Here is a 16,021-nt window from a genome sequence, read left to right as displayed (position 1 = left end):
CTTAATGAAAGCTCTGTCCCCCGCACTGTACCTCCTGCTTTTAGTTGCCACGGGTTTACAGTCGGGGGTCAGGTTGGCGAACAGCAGTGGGGGAGGGATCTTGAGGGTGGAGAGGCCGCAAGTGGTGTCGGTAGTGTGGCAGTTGGCATGATGTTGGGTGGGATGCGCGGGTCGGTGTGTGTGTGTGGTCAGTAGCGGGGTACGTGACATATCTCTACAAAACAGGGGATTTATGACAGTAATTGGTGGGAGGGGCCCATCATACTTCATTGTCACACTTTTCAGGTGGCTCTGGAAGTCCAACCCCAACAGCACAGGGGCACACAGTTGAGGCATGACCAGTAACGTAAAGTCTCGATATTCTGTGCCCTGCACCACTAGCGTCGCTACACAACCCCCCCGGATGTCTCTTGTATGCGACTCGGAGGCCATGGTGACCCTCTGACTTACCGGCCGTATCATGAGTCCACAATGCTGCACCGTGGCCGGGTGGATAAAACTCTCCGTGCTGCCTGTGTCAAACAGGTAGCTTGTCCTGTGCCCCTCCACCAGTATGTCCATCATTGACCTTGCGAGCTGGTGGGGAGCACTTTGGTCGAGGGTCACGGAAGCCAGGGTGGGGTCGCTGTCTTGGTCCGGCGCGGTGGGGTGGCCCATGAGCACCCGTTGATCGTAGGCGGTGGGAGGTGGCGCCGACCAAGATGGCCACCCCCATGTCTCGCACGTGGTGGCAGCGTGCAGGGAAGATGGCAGCCCCCATGTCTCGCACGTGGTGGCAGTGTGCAGGGAAGATGGCGACCCCCACGTCTCGCACGCGGCGCTGCTCGATCCCGCTCGCGGTTTTGACTTACAGACCTTGGCGAAGTGGCCCTTCTTTCCGCAGCTGGAACAGGTAGCTTGTCGGGCCGCGCAGCGTTTCCGGGGGTGCTTCTCCAGTCCGCAGAAGTAGCACTTCGCGGACTCACGATTGGCTGCAGCCGAGGTCGATTCGCCGGTAGGTTGCGGGGTCTGCGGCGCCGACGAGGCCATCGGGGGATCGTGTGCCTGGAGAGCCTCGGAGTTATGCAGAGCGGCCTCCAATGTATCAGCCAGCTCGATCGCCGAACTTAGGGTAAGATTGGCTTTTTCCAGCAGCCGCTGTCGCACATACACTGACCTGGTCCCCGTAACAAAGGTGTCTCTCACTGGGAGTTCTGCATGCTGCACCGCCATCAGCTCCTGGCAATTGCAGGCCCGCACGAGTGTCTGTAGGGCCTGGACAAACTCAGCACTCGATTCCCCGGACCGTTGTTGCCATGTCGCTAAGCGATGCCGAGCATAGACGCTGTTTATCGGCCGTAGGTATTGTCTTTTGAGTGCGTTCATCGCGCTGTCGTAGTTCGGCTGGTCTCTGATCAGCGAATAAACCCGTGAACTGACCCTGGAGAGTAGAACTCTGCGCTTCGCTACGGGGTCGGTCGCTTTAATCTCCCCTAGATATGCTTCGAAGCAGGCCAGCCAGAGTTCGAAAGCATTTCCAGCGTCAGGCATTTGCGGATCGAGGTCTAATTTGTCTGGTCTCAGGGCCTGTTCCATGTTTTAAAATGTACGGCGAATAAAATTGAAGCACCTTAATTACTCCAAAAGACTGAGGTTTGGTAAAAATACTGAAAGGCTTTTATTCGCTGTACAATACGACCTCCACAGTGAGTGTCTGCCCCCGGACTGAGGGGGAGTGGCAAGGCGAACACCTTTATACAGGACTCTGTGGGAGGAGCCACAGGGGCAGTCAGCAGAGGTGTGTGTCCAGACAGGTTACAACATATATACATGGTTTACCACAGAAATAAACAATGAAATGAATTAAATACCTTTTAGCATTTTAGCCCCTATTTAACATATGTTTTTAATGTTTTTAAACAATTTTAAAACACCTTATAAATTGTTTCTCATGACCGTATGATCTTTCTAACCTTATCACAGCATTTTTTAAATCTTATTACAGACCATGAATTTACTGTCTTTTTAAACTTAACAGATCTTTAGTGTATTATCCTTTAACTTGTCACACAGTGACAGTATGCCTTTCCGTGAACAACCATTCTTATCTTGTCTGTTAATTTGGTTCATTATTCATTCAAGTGTCATTAAGAAAATGTCATTCTGTTTGATATTCAATCTTTGCAAATATTTTGATGGGCTGAGATTGTTCAACGAATATTATTGTTCTGGAGCGTAGCATTCCTGAGGCCTGATGGGGACACATGCCATCTTGGTGGAATTATGGTTGTAATTTATGGGTTAACTTGCAAATCTTGTTGACAGTCAGACAGACCATAGAATTTCAGAGAAGGATATAGATAGCTGTGTACATACATCTATTGATGCTTCTGGACACATCTTCAGTGATGTTTCTAGAATCATCGGGTGTTTCGAGTGTTTCAACATCATATAACCTCCTCCAGGTGACTCAGCCGGGGCTGATCAGACCCCAGCTTGTGTCCAGATGGGTAGCTACTTATGACTCCATGGCTCCCCTCTTTTGAGCCACAGCCATCTTGAGGCCCTCTCTGCAGCATCGGTGGTACTGCAGATGGCTCTCCTCTTCCTCTCTCCCTCAATGCCCAAAATGCTGAAGGCTCTAACTAAAGAATGGGCTATGAATCCCCTACAACCAACCTCCACTGGGAGACACCTCGCTCTCCATCCAGCCTGCTGACAGTTGCTACCCTGTCCTGCGTACTTCGAGAGCTTCCTTTCAAAGGCCTCTTCCAAGCTATCTTCCCATGGGACTGTCAGCTCCAGCAGCACTACTTGCTTAGTAGACTCAGACACTAGGACAATGTCTGGTCGCAGGGTGGCGGCTGCGATATGGTTGGGGAACTTCAGCTGCCCTTCGAGGTAAAACAACAGCTGCCAGTCCCTTGCAGAGGTCAGAATGCCTGCAGATGTTCTTTTGGCAGGTATTGGCTGCTCCCCAGCTCTGACAAAGGCAATGGTCTGCTTGGAGGGTCGGGACCGCTTCACCCACTCAACTCCTGCACTGATGGCTTCAGCGATGGTCTTCAGGACCTGATCATGCCTCCACCTGTACTGTCCCTCACCAAGTGCCCTTGCACAGCCGCTGAGGATGTGCTCCAGGGTTCCTCACTTGGAGCACAGTGGGCACGCAGATGACTCTGCCTTGCCCCATGTGTGCAGGTTTGATGGGCTTGGAAGCACATCGTACACTGCCTGGATGAAGAATGGGATGCGGAGTGGTTCGGCTTTCCAAAGATCAGTCCAGGTCACTTTCCTCTCAACCGCATTCTCCCATCTTGTCCAAGTTCCCTGTTGCTTCATTCCCACCGCCTTGCAGGCTCTCGTCTCCTCCACTACTGCTCTCACCTCCTCCTGAACTAGACGATTCCTTTCCTTCCCTCTGGTGTCCATTTGGGGAGTTGGAAAGGATCCTAGCCCAGCTCGGCCTTGTGTGACCACCCCCACCAGCCTCCTATGACGCAGCCTCGCCTCTGCCTCCTGAACAGCTTCCTCTGCCCTCCACTTCCTGCCAGTACTTACTTGGATCCCTGCTCTAGCCACCTTCGGGTCACTTGAGTCCCTATACTGTAGCACTTCTCTGGCTCTTGTTGTCTTGAATTCTTCCTCCAAGGATTTGAATGGCAGTTGCAGTTTGTTGTGGTGTCCATAGAGTGCGATGCTGCTCAGGCTCTTTGGCAGCCCCAGCCATCTCCTGAGGTGGTTGCTAACCCTCCTCTCTAAGGTTTCGACTGTCAAGATCGGAACTGCATAGACGAGGAGGGGCCACAGGATTCTGCGAAGAATGCCATACTGATACACCCAGGCTTTAAACTTCTCAGGTAGGCCAGACTTGTCCACAGATTTCAGCCAGCCATCCAGCTCGGTGCCTGAATGAATGTTGTGTCCCTTAAAGAGCTGTCAAAAACTTTGCCTAAGCTCTTGACTGGCTTTTCTGTGATGGTTGGGATGGCTGTGCCTGCGATGCTGAACCAGAACTTGTTCTCCACCTTCCCTTTCCTCAGCACCATCGATCTTGATTTGGCAGGTTTGAAATGCATCCGGGCCCACTGCCCCAGCTTTTCGAGCCCTTGCAGAATCCTCCGGCAGCCTGGGACTGATTCTGTGATGACTGTGAGGTCATCCATGAATGCCCTGATAGGTGGTTGCAGTTGAGTGGAATTCATTCTGGATCCTCTGCACTCTGGTTCAGCAGACTTAGTGAGCATGTTCATGGCTAGGGAGAACAGTATCACTGAGATAGTGCACCCTGTGATGATGCCAATCTCCGCCTTGTGCCAGGTTGATGTAATTGCTCCTGAAGAGACCCTCATCCTGAAGTTGCTGTAATAATCAGCGATAAGGTCTCTGATTCTGCTGGGGACGTGATATTTGGTCAGTGTGAGCTGCACCAGCTCGTGCGGAATGGAGCCATATGCATTTGCCAGGTCCAGCCACAACACTGACAGGTTGCCCTTGTTCTCTCTGGCCTCCCTGATGAGCTGTGTCACCACACTGATGTGCTCCAGACAGCCCGGCATCCCTGAAATGCCACCCTTCTGGACTGATGTATCAATATAGGTGTTCTTTGCTAGGTAGGTGCACAACTGGTTGGAAACTGCACTGAAGAAGATCTTCACCTCGACACACAGCAGGGAGATGATGCAAAACTGATCTATCTGGGTGGCATTTTCCTCCTTCGGGATCCACACCCCTTCAGCCACTCTCCACTGTTCTGGGATCTTCCCCCTTCTCCAGAAGATTCTCAGGATCTCCACAGACGCAGCAGGAGTTTGGGGCAGTTCTTGCACACTTTGTACGAGGTGTTGCTTGGTCCTGGAGCCGAGCTTGTCCTTGCTTTGCGGACGACCTCTCTGACTTCCTTTAGCTGCAGCTCTGACATGTCGAACTGCACATCTGGTTCAGGTGGGTCTATTAGGATGTCGCACTCTCCCAACTCCTGCTCTCTTTCAGGATCATTATATATCTTCTTCAGATGTTGGTCTATGTCTTCCTGCGAACAGGTCAGTTTCCCACTGCGCTTCTCCCCCAGCAACTCCTTGGTGAACTTGAAGGGGCTGGCGATAAAGGCAGCACGTTTTCGAGCCCTTTCACGACGCCACCTCCGATGCCACTCTGCCCGGCGGAGGACCCTGATTTTCTTTCGTAGTATGCACATCAGCTGGGCCAAGCCAATGCGCTCCTCTTCTCCTGCCTCCTTGTATTGGGACTTCAGCGTTTTCATCTCCTGCCTGATGTTGTGGATCCTCAATGCTCTTTGGCTCTTCGAGTAAGATGTTTTGGAGCCTTCCTTCTCCTCTTCTCCGAACCGTTCCGCTGCAATACTTACAATAATTGTTGTCATGGCTTGCAGCTTCCTATCAACCCTTCCCTTTGTCGTTGCCTCCAGAATTTGGTTAACATCGTCATCAAACTGCTTCCACAGTGAAGTCATGTTAGCTGCAGGCCATTTGATCCGCCTCCTGTTAGACTTCATGTTCGAGGGATTAGTTTGCAACACTTGGAGGTTCCGGGCACTATGGGGTGACTCCAGGCCTGGCCCCTCCTTCGTCTCACCAGGTTGGATACCTGCACGTTGTGCTGCTCCTGCTCCCGCCAAGCACTTCATCCTCGCTTGGTTAAACATCAACAGACACATGTCATCTGCTCCCACTTGCTCTTTAGTCTACAGTTTTTTCTTTAGAATTTTGTAACAGCGTAATATTGTTCCCATGGCATCTAAGAACTTACGGTTGGACAGACTTTATGTGTGTAGACCACAAAACTGTCTTTGCTATATAACCACATGTTTTATTGTAACAGCGCATTGAGGGGTGAATGTAAGCAGTTAAAGAATGAGAATGCAGACAAAAAATCTGAGACAAAAGAATATAAAAGCGATATAAACTAATTTTTGGAAAAAACTTAGAAGGTTAGGCAGCGAAGGATAGTTAACATTTCAGATCAAGGATCTGTATTAGAAGTGCAGGTGTTGTGTCTGCATCTACATGTCAATTAAATAAAAATATGCACATGGGAGATGGCTTTCAATAGTGTATTCACATTGCAATGAGAGAGAGGGAGACGGCGAGAGAGAGCAACACGCAGACATGGACTCTGTCAATTTACATGCGTAGACAACAGATCAATATGCACACGTAGACAATGGTCCATATGTAGTGCTAAGGGGAGTCACTGCTCGAAAGGAAATAGATCCACACATTACACTTTCTCCCCCTTCAGGTGAATGCAATATAACCCTGTTTATGTACATCATCAACATCATCATCATCAGGTGCCGTGCCCATTTTGAGCTTTGACTGCCATGGCCCACATGCTCCTGTTTTGGGTCAAGTGGATCAATTCATTGGTATTCATTTCCAGTTCTCTGGCTGCTGTCTCCATCATCATTTGTCTTTATCTTCCTCTTGCTTTCTTCCCTTCAATCTTTCCCATAATTACCGTGCATTCTAACTCCTCTTTCCTAATCACATGTCCAATGAAGTTACGTTGCCTTTTCATGATCTCATACATTATTTCTCTTTTAGTATTTGCTCTGTTCATGACATCCTCGTCAGATATTCGTTTGGTCCATGATATTCTTTGCATCCTCCTCAGAAACCACATCTCTGCTGCTACAATTTGTTTCCTCATGGTACTAGATATTGTCCAACATTCTGAGCCATATAACATAACTGGATAAATGTAGCATTTCAGTGCTCTGAGGTGGGTTGTCATGCCTAGTTTAGTGTTGATCGGTATACTCTTCATTCTCGTAAAGGTGTCTTTTGCCATCCCTATTCTTCTTTTAATGTCCAAGTCGCACCCACCATCTGATGTCACCCAGCTTCCTGAAGTTCTCTATTTGCAGAAGTTCTCTATTTGCTTTATGTCTTCCCTGTTTATTCTCAGCCTGCAGATAGGATTCTCCTTCTTTTTGGATATCACCATACATTCTGTCTTTATGCGATTGATAGATAGACTCATTTTTGCACTTTCTTCAACAATTATATCAATTAAAGTTCTTCCTCCTTACTTGCAGTTAACACAGTGTCATCTGCATATCTGAAATTATTGATGTTTTCACCACCAACTTTGATTCCCAAGATGTCTCGTATTTTTTGTAATGTTGTTTCACTGTACACATTAAATAAATCAGGGGAGAAAACACACTCTTGTCTAACGCCTCTCTTGATTTTTGTAAACTGACTCACTTCTCCATCTATTCTTACAGCAGCAATTTGTTCCCTGTAAAGATTTCTGATTAGGTGGAGGTCTTTCGAATCTCGATCTAGAGTTTTCTGTAATATTTCAAATAACTTACTGTGCTTCACTTAATCAAATGCTTTTGTGTAGTCAATGAAACAAACAAACAAATCTTTTTGCACTTGAATCGCTCATTCTGATAGTATCCTTAACATCAATATTGCGTTTCTTGCACCTTTGCCTTTCACAAAATGACATTGTTCTTTGCCTATTTTAGCTTGTATCTTACTTTTAGCTCGTCATCAAAATTCTTAGAGGTAATCTTAGTGATATGACTTATTAAACTTATGGTCCTATGTAATTCACATTTTATTGTTCCAGTTTTCTTAGCAAGAGTGATAAATACTGATTTTTCATCTCTTCTGGTATTAATCCAGTCTCATAAATGTCATTGATTAAATCAGTAAGTTTTTCAATTCCATAATCTTCAAGGGCGATAATTTGTTCTATTACTAATTCATCAGGACCTGCTGCCTTTCCTTTCTTCATCTTATTTATTGCATTACGAACTTCAGATTTTAAAATACTTGGACCTTCAATGTTCTTCTTAATTTCTGGTTTTTCACCTCGATCGTCTTCAAACAATTCCTGAATATACTCAATCCATCTGTTCATAATCTTGTCTTTTTCCATGATAATGGTACCGTCCTTTGTTTTCAAACATCCACCTGAAGAACAGAGGAGCTTTTTACCAGTGATATTCTTGATTTGTTGATGTAACCTTTTTGGATCAGTAATAGGGATTATTTCTATTTGCTGATATTCCTGGTTTAACTATTCTTCCTTGGCTTTTTGACATAAGCTTTTAACTTTTTTATCTGAGGACTTATATTCTATAGGATTTGCTTTCTTCCGCCTCTTTTCTTCCATTAGATTTTCGATTTCATCTGTCATCCATTTATTCTTTGTGCTTTTTTTTAGCAATCACTGACTTTGCTGATTCCACCAAGGATTCCTTTAGACAGTTAAATTTCATTTCTACATGATTGCTATCATCTTCAACAGATTCTATCTCTAGACTTTGAAATCCATTCCTTACTTCAATTGTAAATTTTTGTTTTAAGATTAGATTAGATTAGATTCAACTGTATTGTCATTGCGCCGAGTACAGATACAAAGGCAATGAAATGCATTTAGCATCTGACCAGAAATGCAAAGAATAGTGTTATTTACAAAATAACTGCGAGTAAAAAAAAGTGCTACAGCACACAAATATAAAAGTACCGAGACAGTACAATACGGATGCAATAGCTTTCTTCTTTAATTAATTGCAAGTAGTCAAGGGATTGTTCAGGATTTTGCTTCTTTAGTTTTCTTAAGTTTTACTTTTACATGACATACTACTGGGTTATGCTCACTATTACAGTCTGCACCTGGATATGTTTTGCATTGAGTCAATGAGTTTCTAAATCGTTGGTTTATAGTAATAAAGTCAATTTGATTTCTAGTGTTATCACCTGGACTTTTCCTGGTCCACAAGCGACTTGGATGTTTTTTTAAAGTAGGTATTCATAATGACCTGATTATTCATCTTGCACCATTCTACCCATTTCTCAACTCATTAATTTCTTTCCCCCAGTCCAATTTTTCCTATGGTATTTCCATCAGCACCTTGTCCTACTTTAGCATTTAGATCTCCCATGACAATAACAATATCTTGAGATTTGCATCCATTCTTTGCTTGTTCAAGCTCTTCATAGAATTTATCTATATCCTCATTTGTTCCATCTGTTGTTGGTGCATATACCTGTATAATTGCTAAATCAAATGGTTGTCCTCTGAATCTAACAAGGAGCACTCTTTCTGATATTGCCCAACGTCATAAATCACATTTTGCCATGTTTTCATCCATAAGAATTCCCACTCCATTAGTATGGGATTTTCCACAGGAATAAATTAGTGTTTTATTTCTAATCTGACATTTTCCAGCACCTATCCAACGTACTTCGCTAATTCCCATGATGCTAATCTTTAGTCTTTCCATTTCATTTATCACATTGTCCAATCTTCCTGCTTGATATAGGGTTCTTACATTCCAAGTGGCAATAATTTTCTTTTGTGTTGCATGAATTTTATGAGCAGTAGCTTAATGACAGTCGGGGATCCCCTGATGACCAGAATCAACACTACCGAGCGAAGCATCTTCAGAATTGTCTTGAAGATCCTCTTGACGCTGTTGTTGTGTGATACATTTTGTGAGTTTGACCATGGTTTTCTTAGCAAATAGCAACGGTGGTTTGCTGTTGCCTACCGTTGGGCAAACTAAAGAAATCGCCATTTCTCTTCCCATATGTTCATCCGTCTATACTATTGCCATTGACATTTGAGGTCATAGCTCACCTGCCTTCTCTGTCATAAGTTCAACTGCTGAACCTGCCGGATCTGCCGTTGGCCTTCGCTCATATCCTGAGCAGGAACCCTTGCAGGTGCTACCGTTCCGGTCAGAGTGGCCCTGGGGGCAACAAATGACTAAGGGGTAACTCCTCTTTCCCCAAAGCTTCAGAAGACCCCAATCAGAGCCTCATCACTGGTTGCAGTTTAGAGTCATACCCAGGACTATTTGTTTATGTACAAAACATTCAATTTCCCTTTCATATCCATATTTTCTACAAGCACGCTTTCACAATACACTAAAGATTCAGCCTTTTGGGTGGCACTCTGTTTCTTTCAGGATAGTGCCTCTGGACCTGCGGAATAGCTTCAGGTTTGGTAGGCATGTTGTCAATAATAACGTTCTTGTAGTGCCTCTGGACCTGTGGAGTAGCATCAGGCTTGGTAGGTGTCTTTTCTAAGACAACGTTCTTGGTTGGTGGTGTCATTTTGCTATCAGTGACATGATCATCACTGAGAGACAAGTCTGGGTGGCTGTAATGAGTCCATCTTGTTGGATGTAATTGACTCAGTTGTGTTCTTTCGTTGAACATGCAATATCTGGTCCATATGGCATTTCCATGTTTGATCTCCAACATCTACTGTGTACATCAATAGTCCAGTTCTTAGACCATAAGACATAGGAACAGAATTAGGCCACTCAACCCATCGAGTCTGCTCTACCATTCCATCATGGCTGAAATACCTACATGGTTCCTGTAGGTATCCCACCAGGTGTCTATTTGTCTTGTCGGTAATCACATGCTAGGACTTCATGTCCAACCTCGAAGTTCCTTGTTGTTTCACTTGGCAATTGGTTGAACTGTTTATTCTGCCCTTCCCTCCATAGGTCTAGTTTCAGGAGGGCTATGCGAGATCTCAGATTGCTGCTGATGAATAGCATTGCAAGTGTTTGATTTGTCATCAGATGAACAGAGTTCTAATTCACAAAAAGGAAGCTGTTCACCTTGTCCATAGTTTTAATGGAGTTCTTGAATATTTGGATAAACCTTCTTGCTAACCCATTCATTGCTGGGTGGTGAGGAGCTGACTTGGTATGTCTGATGCCATTTTTCTTCATGAATAGTCTGAATTCATCCGAAGTATATTGTGGTCTGTTGTCACTCACAATTTGTTCTGGGAAGCCAATTCTGGTTAAGATAGTCCTCAGGGCAGAGACAGTCTTTGCTGAGGTGGTTGACTTCATTGGTATAACCTCCAGCCGCTTCATATGAGCATCCACAGCAATTAGAAACATGGAGTCCATGAATAGCCCAGCAAAGTCAAAATGTACTCTTTGCCATGGAGGAGATGGCTACAGCCACGGGTGTAACACGGCCTGTGGGGGTTTTGACCTTCTTGGCATCCCAAACAGCACTTGGCCAAGGCTCCATTCTGCTCATCTATTCCCAGCCACCTCATGTAGCTTCAGGTGAGACTCGTCATCTTGACTGTAGCCAGATGTCTTTCATGCAGATTCTTTAACACTCTGGTGCACAGTTTAGAGGAAACCACAACACTAGATCCCCATATCAGCATCCTTTGACTTATCAACAGCTGGTCTCTGAGAACATTGGAAACATAGGGTTATCATGAGCTGCCCATCCTTGCATGGTGATTTCATAGACTTATAACAATGTCAGGTCATTCCTCGTTTTCCTTTTGTATTTCAGAATTTGTTACCGCCAACTTGTCCACCTATGCTGAGGGGAGCTGGGTCACAGTTAGAACATTTTTCTTCTTTAGTTGCCAATAGTGGAAGATGCGTCAAGCAATCAGCGTTGCTGTGTTGCTTGGTAACCTTGAATTCTATGTCATAAGAGTGGGTTACAAGAAATAGTGTCCAACATTGTAGCAGTCACCACTGGAATTCCCTTCCTGGGATTGAAAATAGACACAAGGGGCTAATGATCTGATACTAGTGTAAACTTTTGTCCATAGAAATAGTGGTGGAAATTCTTTATTCCCTGTTCTAGATGAAGGGCCTTGCTGTCAATCTGTACGAAGTTGCATTCAGCGCTCATCAGTGATCTTAAAGCAAATACAATCAGATGTTCAGATCCACCTTTCATGATGTGTGATAAAATAGCTCCAGTGCCATAAAGGGACGCTTGACGTGCCAGTCTGGTGGGCAGGGATGGGTCATAATGGGTGACCAGTTCATCAGATGTTATTAGTTTCTTTGTTTCCTTGAATGATTTTTCACATCTTTCTGCCCATTCCCACTTTGCTCCTGTATGTAACAGTGCATTCAATGGATGCAGCACTGTGGCAATGTTTGAAATAAAAAAATGGTGGTAGTAGTTTACAAGGCCCAAGTATGACCTGAGTTGAGGCACATTTTCTGGTTTGGGTGCCTGTAGCACTGCATCACTCTTTTCTTGTGACGTATATAAGCCGTGCTTGTCAATGAAATGTCCACAATATGAGATTTCATTCTTGAAAAACTCGCATTTCTCTCTTTGCATGCAGATCACACTCACTCAGCTTGTTTAGCACTTAACCAAGATTCTGGAGGTGCTCTTCATCATTCTTGCCAGTCATGATGATGTCATCATTTTGTTCCTGAGATATCTGAAGCACTTAGCCTGTTGCTCTTGACCAGATTGCTGGAGCTGATGCGATACCAAAGATGAGACAATTATACTGGAACAGTCCCTTGTGAGTGTTGATTATGAGGAACTTCCTGCTTGACTGCTCAGTCTCCATTTGCAGATAGGCTTGTGGCAAGTCAATCTTTGAAAACCTCTCCCCACCTGCCAAAGATGCAAAAATATATATTTTATATGTGGCAGGGGATACGGCACAGTATGCAGCACTGGGTTGATCACTTTGAAATTCTCACGTATGTGAATAGCTCCAGCTTTCCGTTTCTTGATCATCAAGACAATGGGAGTGCCCCAATCAAGCCACTCCAAACACTCCAAGTTCTGAATTCAGCATCCGTTTTAGGACATAGTGTGTAAGGCACTGGATACGCTTTATGGAATTGTGGAGCTGCTGCTTCATTCAATTCAATTCTGGTCTTCATGTCTTTGAACTTATCAATCCCATTTTCAAATGCTTTCTCATTAGCATGAAACAGTTGTGTCATTCTCTGGTTAGTGCTACCATTTGAGCTGCCATTGCCTGTTGATGTCACATTGAGGGCTTTGATTGAGTGCCAGTTTAGTTATATTTTTCTCAATCATTCACATCTGAAAAATGCTGGCCTTCCACTTTTCAACACGTAGTGCTCTATTTGGCCTCCATATGTCACATTTACTTTCAGTTTGCTTTTGGGAAACACTTTTTCGCCTGTGTAAGTCTTCAGCATCACTGAAGTTTTCTCTAATAGTATCTTAGAAAACAATCTGTTGTAGTCAGCCTCTGAAATTATAGGCAAAGCTGACTATTTACCTAGCTCCACTTTCAGTTTTACACCAGACATATCTATTGTGATCCGTACGATGTTCTGATCTGCTTCAGTAATACTATGCAGTTCTAGGGTTGTCAGCTCATCTTTGTCAGACTCTGTGTTGTCTGTTTCACATTCGGTCACTTTATGCATTTGTTTAGTTTCGGGTGTGAAGTATTTTATTTGGTGTGTTTTTGCTCTTTGGTTATGCTTTTGTCTGTCTTGCACACTCTGTCTATGTGACCTTGTCTGTGACACTTGCTGCAAACTTCTTCCTTGAACCAGCAGTCATTTGCATCATGAGAGGATTTGCCTCATCGATTACATTTTTTGGGTTTTTGCACCATTCAGAGACATCTTGTGCATTTCACATTCTAACCTCCTTTTCTGTAGATCTGCTGCATTCTTTGCTGCAGTCTCTAATGATATCACAATAGTCAATTGCTGTTCTAAGGTTAGGTCTCTTTCTGACAGTAGCCTCTTTTGAGTGTTTTGACTATGTCATCGTTGTGGCTACCTCTCGAGGTTGAGGATGATGGTCTTCATTCTGAAGAAGTGGCCCACAGAGTGAAGACGCCTGTGTGTGTATTTGTTTAACATGTACTTGATGTTGCACTCCAAGGAGCACACAATACTTCAACCAACCAACTGATTCCACTGAAGCTGATGGATTTGTTGCAGCCTTCATCCGCCTTCACAGCCGTTGAGTTCGAAGAAACTTTGTCCGCCTGTTCCACCTTTGAGGTCTTGGTTGGATTGTTCATTGTCAGGGACCTCACCCTCGACCTTACCGCCATGGGTGACCCTACCAGGAGCATAGCTCCAGATGGCATTGCTCTCGGGATCACAAGACCACACAAGCTCTCCACCGCAACAAGGTGACAATCCACGGAGAAGTTTTGACTATGTATGCCACATACAAGCCTATCCCTTAATGCATCAGAAAGTCCATCTCTAAACTCACAGTACTGGGAAAGTTTGTACAGTTTTGCAATGTATTCAGAAATGCTTTCATCTTTTGACTGGTCCCTTTTGTAAAATCTAAATCTCTCAGCTATGACCAGTTATTCAGAGCTCAAGTGATTTTGTAGAATTGTAACAGTTTTGTCAAATGTCCTGGTTCCTGGCTTTACAGGGGTTACTAGTTCTGTAAAAGATGATACATCCTAGCAACCATTAAGCTAAGATACGTAGGGCCTGCTGTTGCTCAACCACATCGCTCGCTTTACAATACACTTCCACCCTCTTGATATATGACTCCCAACCTTCATTAGCATTATCCAATTCATCAGTTACCCTGACTGAAGCCATTGTCATGTTATTTTCACTTTAACTTTGCTAGTTGCACGCCTTTCACTGTGTACTATACAGTGTACTCATGCGTCTCTGTGTTGGTGACTGTGATGGCCTTCCGTACTGTGTAACTCTCATCCTGTAATTGTTGGTGTAGTTGGTGATATTCCCTGTCACTCAGGTTCACACTCATTGCCAATTTGTTCTGTTTATGCAACTACTCATCAATTATATAAAAGCAGGCACATGGGAGATGGCTTTAATTGGTGTATGCACATTGCAGTGAGAGAGAGAGCGACAATGCGCAAACAGAGACTCTGATCAATATACATGGGTAGACAACAGTCCATGCATAGTGCTAAGGAGTCATTGATCTAAAAGTACTAGATCCATACATTTCAGGTACAGCGGAGATGTAGCCAGTATAAAGTAGTTCCTGCTGAGTTCCTCCAGCAGTTCTTTCTTTTTGTTTCATGTGCTAGCACTTTCATTCTCTTTTGTCTCCAAAATAAATTTTAATTTCAGAACAGGAAGATATGAATGTCATGTCAGTTCATGGCAAAACTAGTCTCTGCAAAAGATTTGGCAACATACTCAAAATGCTGAAGGAACTCAGCAGGCCAGGCAGGATCTAAGGAAAAGAGTAAGCAGTCGATGTTTTGGGCCAAGACCCATCATCAGGACTGCAAGATATTTATCCTTTGGATTGGACATTAAACAATGTGAATTTATTAATTTTTTGGATAGTTATTGTAAAGATGTAAATTGTGACTAAGTATTGATTCTTTGCAGTTTTTGATTTTAATAATTTCTGTCTATGATGTGAGAGGATATTGATTCATTGATTTAAGTAATAGAGTATTGTCTAATTAAAATGGCAATTTGTGTCTTTTTTAAAATCTATAAAGGTAGGTATTCTGTGAGTTTAGTTCTTAGGATTCAGACTTCTGAGTCAGAAACAAAATACTCGCCAGAGTATTGCAAGATAGCTGGCATCTTACTGAAGGTGTTTGCATTGTTAATGAGATGGTAATTGAGACTGTAGGTAATTTCAATTCGAAAGAAGAGATGAGTTAGGTTTGGGATTTGATTTATCATTCATTATCTTCCAGTGCTGAAATCACAATTTACTTTGGAAACACAAGAAGTTATATGATGGATTTAAAGTGATTGGTGTGAACTTGATGGTGCTATATACCTCTATTTGACATCATTTCTATTGTAAATCACAATCTAGGAAGTGAGAAAGGCCAAATCTATGTTAAATTTCCATGAGATGCAACAGGTTAATTTGTAGACACTCTGAGATTTCCATTTCACAACTATTTCCCCCAGGGATCTCACCATCTCCATCACTGTCCCATCCCTGCCTTCATCAGTGATCAATAGTTCAATACTTCCATTTCGTGTCAAAGAAATGTATAGAATACACAACCTGAAATTCTTGTTCTTTGCAGACATCCACGGAAACAGAAGCATGCCCCAAAGAATGAGTGACAGTAAAAGCATTCGAACCCCAAAGCCTCCCATACACAAGCAGTAACAATGCAATGACCTAGCCCTCCCTCACCTACTTCAGCAAAAGAAAAGCATCATCACCCTCACTCACCAAGCAAGCAATAGCAAAGCCCTCAAGAAAGATCATAATCTGCGGTTCAACAAAGACTAATCGTTCACCTGACAATTTGACATACTATA

Source organism: Mobula birostris, chromosome 2, assembly GCF_030028105.1.
Source record: "Mobula birostris isolate sMobBir1 chromosome 2, sMobBir1.hap1, whole genome shotgun sequence".
Lineage (NCBI taxonomy): Eukaryota > Metazoa > Chordata > Chondrichthyes > Myliobatiformes > Myliobatidae > Mobula > Mobula birostris.
Note: the sequence above shows the minus strand (reverse complement) of the source record.